The sequence below is a fragment of the Mustela putorius genome, unplaced genomic scaffold (assembly GCF_011764305.1).
Source record: "Mustela putorius furo isolate JIRA1106 unplaced genomic scaffold, ASM1176430v1.1 tig00000592_pilon_pilon_pilon, whole genome shotgun sequence".
NCBI lineage: Eukaryota > Metazoa > Chordata > Mammalia > Carnivora > Mustelidae > Mustela > Mustela putorius.
In genome coordinates, this window is record NW_025421426.1 from 4,881,061 (window position 1) to 4,891,885 (window position 10,825).

Consider the following 10,825-nt stretch of genomic DNA (forward strand, 5'->3'; position numbering starts at 1 on the left):
GAGACTAAAACAACCAGTCTGTCCAAGATTCTGCCACTTGCAAAGCACTCCCACATCCTGAATCATACTGGTTCTTCACAACCATCCAGAAAGGGATGTAGAGCAGGGATTTTTAGCTGTGTTTAGCAGATGACTAGCTGGGCTCCGAGGGCACCGTGACTTGTCCAGAGTCACAGACCTGCTGATTGGGAGAGCTGACGTTCAAATTCAGGCCTTGTGATTCTCTGTCTTCTCTCCACTATACACATACTGCTGGAAATGTTGGTGACCAGTCGAAGTCCAGCCAGTTCTTTGGGTCACCCGTCTGCCCACCAGGAGGTCCCTGAAACTCTTTAGCCAAGCCCTGGGTTTCCAAACAACAGTTTGTTGGATCACTTTCTCCCAGCTTCTCCATGCCCTTGGGAGGCTGACGGGTACTTGTCCCCATCTTCTGATTGGGCCTGGCCAAGTGGGAGCCTCAGTAAGATCAAAGGGGGGAGGGGAATGGGGTTGCATCAGGCTGCTTGAGTCCCTCAATGAGAGGGTCACTGGTCCACTCAAGGCAGCTCTCTCTGTCCCCAGAGCACTCTCCCTCTGGATTCCAGTAACTGCTTCCTCCTCTAATCACTTCTGACCCAAGGGTAATAACCACTAATCAAAATACACAGCATATCAAATGATGACAAAAATCTAAGGAGAAAAGGAAAGCAGGATACAGGATGAAGAGGTCTAGAGGGGTGGGGTTGTTAGAATTTTAAACTGGGAGACCAGGAAAGACTTCACCAAGAACGTGACATTGGAGCAAAGACCTAAATACAAGTGAATGCCCAAGCCATGCAGATATCCCGGGGAAGAACTCTCCAGATGCCGGGTGTATTGGAGCAAGGAAAACCGGAGCAGGTGCTCAAGGGGTGGCCCAGGGCACAAGGGGACTGACAGACCCAGCAGAGGGACTGGACCGGGGGGGAGTGCAGACAGGGCAGAAGCCAACGAGAATGGGGTTTAGGGGATGGTGGCTCAACACAGAGACCAGAAAAAGAACACAAGGGACAGGCGACATGGACACAGCATCTGCGACTCCGCTCTGAGCCCTTCAAGAAGTAATTGCTGAATCAGTTGACCATGCTTGGCCTTGGACAGTACTCCCCCTGGGCTGCCCATATCACTCACCCAGGCTATTTTTCCACCCTTCGTTTATCACCTGTCATTCCATATGAATCCGTTTACTTGTTTAATATTTAAAGTGCATGAAACAAAGACCTTACTTGTCATAGCCAAAGCCATAGCCCCAAGATCCAGTCAAAGACTCGGCACACAGCAGGTGCTCAATAAATGCTTGTTTAAAGACGAATGGGTACATCGATGACCATGCAAACTACTCCTACTGCTGATGCTAATTTTTTTTCCTCCAGATTTCTCATTCCAGCCCACATGAATGGAAATGCAAGAACTACAGCTTTACCACTGAGAACAAAGTATATCTTTAAAGCACTCACGGTCCTTGAATCAACAAAGCATTCGGCACACAGTAGGTGATTAATAAATACACACAGTCTCGACCAGGGATGTCACCTGGAAGCCCTAATTCAGCCCTAAACCCATCCCACAATTCCTGAATGCCACAGTGTCCTATTTTAAATATGACCATTTATGTTTTTCTTGCCTTCTCTGCCCACCTGTCCCGTGGAAATTCTGCCTCAGTAAGTCCGAGGGACCCACATTGTATGGAAGAGAATAGAAGCTGTTTCCACAGAAATGAAAGGAGAAAATGATAACTTTCCTTTGCTTTTTTTTTTTTCTTACTTTAAAAGGAAGCTCTTGAAAATAAATGGGAGGCCCCAAGGGGAACAAGGCATAAAGTATACACCATAATGATGTTCTGAAAAGAGAACAAAGAAATTGCCAGAGACCACCATTTTGGGCAGCTGGAAGAGATTCGGCTAGCTTGGGAGTGTGAGGGGACCAGACCTAGAAGGAGCAAGAACAGAATTCAAGTCAGCACCAAGAGAGCCTGGGAAGACAAAGTTACCCCCGCACACCACCACACGCCAGTGAAGTGACCTCCTTGGGCTCTACAGAGCCAGGCAAGGGCCCCCCTTGGGCAGTTGCTCAGAGACCCCCAGCAATCCAGCTAAGCACTAACTGAAGGGTGAGGGTCAGCCTTCTTGTCAACAGTCCAACATACTTCCGCACTCCATCCCCCTCCAGCCTTCCTGATGGCCAGAGAGACGCTGGTCGTCTATGGGAACAGAAGTCCCAGCACTCGGAACCATCTGGGCCTGGATGGTGAATGGCCAAGCCCAGAGCAAGGGTTACATGAGACCTTTACTTCTGTGAGCCTCTGTTTCCTCCTCTGGAAAGTGGAGAGGGTGATACTGGACCACCACAAGCCACCAGCTGGCAGATGGAAAGAAGGGGGCTTTCCCTCCCCCGGAAGTGCCCTTGGTCGCCTCGGTGCAGGATGAGCTTGGGGGAGGAGGTGGGAAGGAGACGAGAGCCAGCCTGGCACAAATCAGAGAGGGCTGCCCTCAGAGCTTGCCTCTAAAGGAGAGGAAGCCAGGTCGTCTGTTCCGGAAGTGCTCTTCTGGAAGAAGAGACGATGGGACCAAGGTGACCAGCACTCATTTACCGAGCCATCCAGTCATTTGTTTGACAAATATTTAATATTTAAGATGTTAATAAAAATTTCTGATGTGCCAAGTACACCGTGTGAGACTCTGGGAATAAAGCTCTGAAAAGGGGAGTGTAGAGTTCAGTGAGGCTGACAAGTACTTAAAGATACTTGAAGACATATATTTAACATAGTTGTAAAAAGTGCTGCAAGGAAAAACAACAGAGATTGCTACTGTCAAGAACTGTGGAAGGTCTGAGATTGACCCTCTTTGCTGCTAGCGAGTTAGCCTGCCGCAGCTTTATGGAGGCTGGCAGAAGCCATGAGAGACCCCTGGGCCAGAGACGAGGGACAGTTTACTATTCACAGCACAGCAGTAATCAGAGAATCAGCATTTTCCTGCTCCCATTCCCCAAGTTCCAGTTCCCACACGGCAGTGCAAAGACATGCAATGAGTCACCTTATGGGCTAGGATAGGAACTCTGAGCTTAGAGAACCCAAAGTGTGTGTGTGTGTGTGGTAAATGCACATCATGTAAAATTTACTATGTTAGCTATTTCTTTTTTTTATGTTATTTATTTATTTTAGATGGAGAGAGCAAGCAGGGGGTAGGGGCAGAGCAGGAGGGAGAGAGAGTCTCAAGCCGACTTTGTGCTGAGCATGGAGCCCCGTGCAAGGCTCAAGGTCAGGACCCTGAGATCATGACCGGACCTGAAACCAAGAGTCGGGTGCTTAACCAACTGTAACCACCCAGGCTGCCCTATCTTAACCAATTCTAAGGGTACAGCTCCGTGTTATTCAATATATTCTCATGGTTGTGCGACAGATCACCAGAGCTTTTCCTTCTTGAGAAACTGAAACATCAAACCCATCAAACAACAACTCTCATTTGCCCTTTCCCCAGCCTCTGATGATTATCACTCTACCTTCTGTCTCTCTGAATTCAACTACTCTAAAGATCCCATCTAAGTGGAATCATACAGTGAGTTTTGTGACTGGTTTGTTTCACTTAGCATCATGTCCTCAAGGTTCAAGCATGTTGTAGCCTGTATCAGAATTCCCTTACTTTTTCAGTCTGAATAATATTTGGAAACCCAAATCTTTTATAGCAGACAGTAAACATGCCTCCCTTCCGCTCTGGAAAAAGACACTATCTCTGTCTTTCAAGGCCATTCACTACACTAACAACTTCTAGAATGTAGTCCGGAAGGAAGGTAGTTAGTGCCTCCGCTTGTGAGAGAGGCAGAATTTCAAGACACTCATGGAGAATTGTCTCCAAATGACTATCAATCCAAAACAGATTCTGCCTACTCATCCTACTGGAGTACCTTCCACCTACTCATCGATGCTGGGTATGAACTACTAAACACTGTGCTTCAACTCTTTGCCCTTGGGATGGCAGGGCTGGGGAAGGAAGGCTTGCCTGGAAGTGGGCAACTTGGGGGAACTTTCTAGGGTAATGGAGATGTTCCATTCCTCGACAGGGGTGTGTTATTACACAGGTGCATGCATTTGTCAAAACTGATCACACCATACACTTAAGATCTGTGTATTTCAAGAGGGCATTACACTAAGCAAAATAATCAGAGAAAGACAATTATCATATGATCTCGCTGATATGCGGAATCTGAGAAACAAGGCAGAGGATCATGGGGAAAGAGAGGAAAAAATGAAACAAAACGAAACCAGAGAGGGAGACAAACCATCAGAGACTCTTAATCTCAGGAAACAAACTGAGGGCTGCTGGAGTCCAGGGGGGTGAGAGGGACAGGTGGCAGGGGAATGGACATTGGGGAGGGCATGTGCTGTGGTGAGTGCTGTGAAATGTAAGACTGATGAATCACAGACCTCTACCCCTGAAACAAATAATACATTCTATGTTAATAAAAAACAGATCTGTGTATTCCACTGTTTTTGAATTATACAATAATTTTTTAAGTAGCTTCGGAAGAGTGTGGGCTTTGGAATCAAGCAGACCAACCCCTAGACTTTTGAACCACATGACCCAATGGACTCTCCTTTGTGTTTAAGCCAATTTGAGAAGATTCCTGGTGAATCCCTGCTTCTCCTGGTCTGTGCATAGACAGCATCTTACACAGGGCCCGCCATGGCCCCAGCACTTAGAAAATGGTGTCAGTGTCATTGAAGCATTTTTAGGAACCGACTTTGTTTCCACAACTAAAATTTTATCTGAAGCAAATGAAGGTGTTTCTGTAGATGTTTCAATTTTCATTGCTTACTGAAAACTCTTTCCTTGTTTCAGGGCCATGTGGAGTCCCCAGAATCCACCCAGCTAGGTTTATTCCTGAATCCCACTCGTGATTATGGAGCCCTCTCGTGTCCCAGGTGCTTGAAAAAGCACAGTGAGTAAGCCAGGCTGCCCGGGGCGCCTGGGTGGCTCAGTCTGTTAAGCATCTGCCTTCAGCTCAGCTCATGATCTCAGGGTTCTGGGATGGAGCCCCATCGGGCTCCCTGGTCAGTAGGGAGTCTGCTTCTCCCTCTCCCTCTGCTCCTCCCCCTGCTCACGCACTTGTTCTCTCTCTCTCTCTCTCTCTCTCAAGTAAATAAATAAAATCTATTTTTAAAAAATAGGGTGCCCACAGTCTGGCCCCCATGGAACTTGTGTTCTGATGGGCAAGATCATAACAACACAAGCTCGACTCTGACAGGAGACCATTTCAGGTGCTGAGCAGACAAGAAGTGGAGGCTATGAAAGAATGTGGTAGAGGGGCAGGCTGGGGGGTGTCAGGGCAGCCTCTCTGAGGAGGGGACGTCTGCGTTGAGAGCAGCCTTTCAGAAAGCTAGGGGAAGAACCAGGTGGTCCGTGCATAGGGAGGGGGGCCCTTGAGGGCTGGCCTTCTGAGATCCTCAAGAGGCAGACTGGGATAAGGCAAAAGGGCTGGGGCTGGAGCCGCCAGTGCAGCTCTGCCACTCATTGGCTGTGCAAACCCCACAAGTCTCTCACCCTCTCTGAGCCTCATTTGATTATCTGAACCCCGAAAGAAGGTCTAACAATGCCATCTCTAGGAGCCTTTCCAAATAGGACCATCCAGGAGCGTTTGACAGGACACTTGCAAAGCTCAGGCCACCTCTCTTAAGGTTTTAAGTCCCCAAGGGCAGAAGATGGAGGGACAGAGTCCACCAAGGCTGTGCCCTCTGGGGCAGAGGGAATGGACCTGAGACTCTAAACCTGTGACAGATTTGCTGCTCCAAAATGAAGTTGTTCTCCTGTCTCCCCTCCCTGTCTGCAGGAACAAAAACAAGATGGCAAAAACCCAGAGCCCTCCGTTTAGCTGTCAGCAGCCCTCCGACTGGCTGCAGCCTTGGAGATAAATGGTCCCGTCAGCTGCCGAGGAGGGTGAGCTCAGGATTTCAGATGAAAATGAAATAAGAGGGAACGCAGCCCAGAAGCAATGCAAAATAACGACAAGGGTACTAAAATCTTCCACTGCAGCAAGACGGATGCTCAATGGGGCACTGACCTCAGACGCGGGGACACGGGCAATGAGCTCATGCGCAGGGGCTGGCTGGGGGGCCTCGTGCTTCTGGGATCCAGGCGCTGTCTGAGGGGACCTGGCCCCGGCTGGTGTGGGACCCCTGCTCTCCTGCCTCCCCCTGCCCCTGTGCCTCCCTTTGCTTCTGAAGCCTCCTCCCCCTGCTTGTCTCCAAATCTGACATACCTGCAGGCCGGTTCACTTCAATCCCATGCCAAGGAAAGCTCGCCCCAAACCCGAGACAGGCTACATCCCAGAAAATGAGGCAACAACCCCAGCAAGAGAAAGCAACAATGACAAACCCATCAACTACCGGTGCCTCCAATTCTGCCAAAATCGAGACTCCCAGGTGGTTCTGGCTGTGCTGCAATCAGAGCTTCACGTCTCCTGGATGCATGATCCGGAGCTAAAAGTTAACAACCTGGGTCCCCGCTCCCTTGCTCTCAAATGGGGGGAAAACAATAGTACTGCTCGCAGAGGGTGAGAAATACACGTAGAAATCTGGAAGGCTCTCCATAAGTTAATTTCAATTTTTAAGTGTATTTATATTCACACTAATTATAGCTCTACCTGTCCAGATAAAGCAAAATAGTACCAGCCAAGTTCAAACACCCATGCGAGTTCACTGATCCCAAGAATCTATGGACTCATGGATTCAGAGCGAGCACCTGACTTCCCCTCCCCCCTTCTACCCAGCAAATCTTCAGCAATCATGGCCAGACTCCCTCTAAGCCTTGCTAAGCATCTGCCAGGACAGAATGCTCTCATGAACTGTCTCTCCTCTTAAAGAAAAAAAGCTGAAAGCAGGGGTTAAAATCTCAAATACCTATGGGGTCATAAACTGGATGAGAAAACGGAGCCCCTGTTAGACATTAAGGAGTAGTGAGGACTGTGGCAAATCAGAGAACCCAAGCTCCATCTAAAGGAAAAGTTGCTACCAGCTCCAGCCAATTTTTGCCAGGGAGGAATATAAGGTTCAGAGTTGGCACATCTTCTGTGTTTTCAAGGGATGCCAGAAATCCAGACTTTTATGTGAGATCTCCCAATTTATAAATATTGGCACATAATTCATTATTTTTTAAAAACATGGAAGTCCTAGCAAGGTATATCTGTTTGCATCCCGGGAGCTGGGGGGACAGATCCCTCCCAGCTGTTACCGAATACCAGACAAGTAGACTTTCCCTGCAAAAATCACAACACCTGGGTGTGCTAAAGCAGCAAGGAACTCTAGACCCATCATTAAGCTCCAGGCAGAGCACCTATTAGTTGATAAAGACTTTGGACAAGAGCGAGGGAGAGTCTCCCAAGGGCCGCTGGGGCAGTGGAGGAAAGCCAAAGAAAGAGGTGGGTTTTGAAACGGGGTTTGAGGGCTGTCAGGACTAGGAAAAACTAAGCAATGAACCACAATCCAGAGTTGGGATTCAGGGAGATAGGGGAGCTAGAAGACCCTGGAAGCTCTAGCTCAGAGCTCAAATGTGGATCCAAAATGTAACCGTTCAGCACTCCCTCCAGGAGAGGCTATTAGGAAGACAGTCATCTGCTGTGCTGGGCTGATGGCGTTTAGATGTAGCACTGAGGACACAGGGTCCTCCCAGGAGAGAGGACAGCACCGAGTTCTCTCTGTGTGGCCTGAAGTGGGCGGGGAGTCCTCTACCTCGTGCGGACTGCTCACAACACACGGATCTGCATCTGTGTGGTCTCCCTCACTAGAATGTAAGCTCTCCTAGGGCTGGAAATGTCTTTTGTTTCCCGAGTGCATGCTCTGTGCTCAGCTTATAGAAGGGTCTCAATGAATGCATGTCTCAATGAATGAAACCAAAGCACATCAAAGAATAGGGTGTAGGATCACACTTCCAAAACAGACATTTGCCCCCAGGACAGGGAAAATGACCAAGAACATCAGTGCCCATTGTTGACAGCAGCCATGAAGATTTGCTGTGTGCAGAGAGGGATGGCTCGTTTGGGGTTCCCACGAAAGGACTGTGGCATCCCATAATGACCAGAGTTCAGCAAAGCCCCTAGGAGAAGCACAAAATTTATGATCCATCAGAGCTCTCCTGGGTGTCCTGGATGGTTCTGGAACTAGAGTCAGGTACAGCCTCTTCCCTGGAGAGATGGTACAGCTGAGAAGCTCCGGGTGCCACAGAGGGGACGTGTATCCATTCACATACCTTGTCTAGTAGCACAACCTGAACCAGAACCCAGCTCTCCTGACTGCCAGTTCCAAGCACCCCAGACTAGTCACCCAGCTGGGGGGCACTCACTTGGGGTACAGAACTTAAGGGGGCACTTAAAAAGCCCAGCAATCAAGATAAATAACATCTTGATACAGTACTTTTTTACATCAAAATTCAGTGCAAAATAAATCCATGATGAACAAAATACTGACTATAAAAATAAAGACTTGAATACAGCCACACCCTTGTGCTCCCAACCTCACCCTCCGTGCCCTGATCCAGGCCGGCGAGTCCCAACGGGACAACTAAGACAGGGACGAACTGGTTACCTGGAAAACTGGGCACAGATCACTCCAGGCACCAGGACAGAGCTTGCTTGGGGTGTCTGAGGCACACAAAGGCAGAATGCCTAGGGCAGAATGACAGTAAGTGGCCGAGGTGGCCCCATGAAGGCCCTCCACCCCACCCTACCTCCACTCCTGAGCAGCACTCTTGCCACTGGGTGTGCATCCCGCAGATCTCCAGGCAAGTCCCCTGCCAGGAGAGCCAAGGGAGAAAGATCCCACCTGTCACCCCCTCTCCAGACTCCTGTCCTGTTGCCAGTTGTCTTGCAATTCAAAGCCCTCCCATCTCAAGGGGTGGAGTATGGATAATAAAAATTTTGGACAGCTCTGGCTAACCCTTCCTGCCATGGAAAAACAACCTGGAGCTTTATGACTTACTGACAGTTGGTTATGAATGGGAAGGAAACCATATGCTTAAGTCACTGACAGTAACTCCCTTTTAAGGTGTTTCTCCGGGCCAGGAAAGCCCCAGACTCCTGCCCCCGACCTGTTAGCAGCTTTCTGCCCCTGACAGGCTTGGGCTTTAGGTCAGACAGGCCTGGATTCAGATCCAGTTCTGCATTGACTGTGTGGCCCTAGACAGTCTGCCAGCTCACACTTCCGGGGACCCCCTGGTCGCACGAATGACATGATGTGGGCTGAGGGACCGACAGGCTGAGGCGAAGGGGTGTCCCCGGCCCAGCAGCAGCTCGCCACTCACTTGAGGGATGTCAGCCAGATCTCTGTGTTTCAAAAGAAAAAATGTCATGTGAAATCTCCTGATTTTTAAAGGCTGGCAACTAATTCATGATTTAAAAAAAAAAAAATTAATCCCACAGAGCCAAAGAAAATGGGTCTTCGAGCCAGAGCCAGAACCCATTTTGTGCCTCTGATGCCTACAAACTGCCCTGCCACCTGCCTGGCCCCTAGTAGGTAGTCAGCAAGCATCGATGGTTCATCTTTCCAGAAAAACCTTCCCTGGCATCATCAACGTGCATTTCCACACAACAGCTTGGGAAGGAATGCTTCTTAGGAGGGAAATGAAGATATGAAGAGAAGAGCTGAAAATCTGGAAGGCTCTAAAGGGAGGGAGGAACTGCAAAGAGGGAATTCCTTAAAAGGATTTAAAAGGATTTTATTGGACATAGTTTAGCACAAGTCAGGGATAAGATCAGGCAGTAATGTAACTCCTGGGCACAGCAAGTGAGTCTGTGTCGGGGAGTGAATTGGGGGGTGTGGGAAGAAAGGACTGTCCCTACTGATGGTCTCCATCCAGTGATTTGGAGTCTTCTGTCCACAGGTCACCCAAACACTTGACTCAAGCACATAGTGTTCTGATAGGCCCAACCCCAAGAGACAGTACCCCTCTCCCAGGGGTGCTCATAAGGTCCAGCTGACCCTACACCCCCACTGGATCTCATCGATCATGTGGGTTTTGAAATCAGACCCAGCTGGGATGAGCTTCAAGTTCTCAACATCAATGGTTCTCAAAGTCCCAGACTAGAAGCATCAGAATGACCAGAGAACTTACTAGAAGGGTCCCACCCCAAACCACTGAGTCAGAAATCGGGCGAGGGGTGGGAGGTAGCACTTCTGTCTTTGTCCTGTGCTCTCCAACAAGTCATATGCGCCCCTGGGATGATCAAATCTACCCTCAAAGGATTGTCCTGAGTGTTCCTCCTTCAATAATTTCAGGAACCTGGTCTGTCTGTGCCTGGCAGTGTGGAAGATGCTGGAAGGCTAGCACATCGATGGAGCTTCGTGTCTAGTCGGGAGACAGACAATAAGCAAGGAAAAAAAGAAAAGACATAAATGCCCATTTTCAGACAGGAGAGGAAGACAGGGACCTGAGCTACCACAGAGGGCTTGTTCCTCCAAGTGTGCTCCGGGGACCACCTGACCGCCAAAGCACATCCAGACAGGAAGACCTCTCGTACACACCCTCCGCAGCACCTCTCTCTGCTGTCCCCGCTGTTGCCTCAAATATGCGTCCCTCTCCTTCCTGCTGCAGGGTCATTGCCTTCATCATTCCATCCCCCTGGAGAGCTCTCTTCAGATCCTCCTCGTTCACGGCTGTGTAAATGTTCCCTCCTCAGCGGTCTAGCGAAAACGGTCTCTCCCCTCGCTGTGTAACCCACCCCCAGCTCTGGCTTCTTCCTTGGCCCCCTCACAGACTGCAATCATGCTTGTCAGCGGTTTTCATGATTCAGCCAGAAGGTGAGTTCTTGGGGACAAGTCCTT